Raw genomic sequence first — 264 nt, forward strand, 5'->3', positions numbered from 1 at the left:
AATAGTATGAAGCATCTTTATCTACAGCCCGAAGCAGTGTATATACTCTTAATCCTGCTGCTGCTGCTGCTGCTGCTGCTGCCGCTGCTGCTGCTCCTCCTCCTCCTCCGTTGCTGCTACTGCTCCTCTTTCTCCTGCTGCCGCTGCTGTTGCTGCTGTTGCTGCTGCTGCTGCTGCTGCTGCTGTGTGTGTCCAAAGACACCACATAAACCACATTCAGCGCGAAGACAGAGAGTTGTTATGGGAGGGGGTAGAAAGCCTCAC

General features: G+C 53.8%; 1 protein-coding gene across 1 annotated transcript in view; it reads left to right on the forward strand.

The window, feature by feature from the left end:
* EMH_0005770 (LETM1 domain-containing protein LETM2, mitochondrial, related) overlaps nucleotides 1-264 on the forward strand; it is a gene marked incomplete at both ends in the record, with an annotated part of 5,446 nt that overhangs the window by 1,503 nt on the left and 3,679 nt on the right. The gene's annotated exons all lie outside the window — the stretch shown is intronic.

This window comes from Eimeria mitis, genomic scaffold (assembly GCF_000499745.2).
Source record: "Eimeria mitis Houghton genomic scaffold, Emh_scaff259, whole genome shotgun sequence".
Classification (NCBI taxonomy): Eukaryota; Apicomplexa; class Conoidasida; order Eucoccidiorida; family Eimeriidae; genus Eimeria; species Eimeria mitis.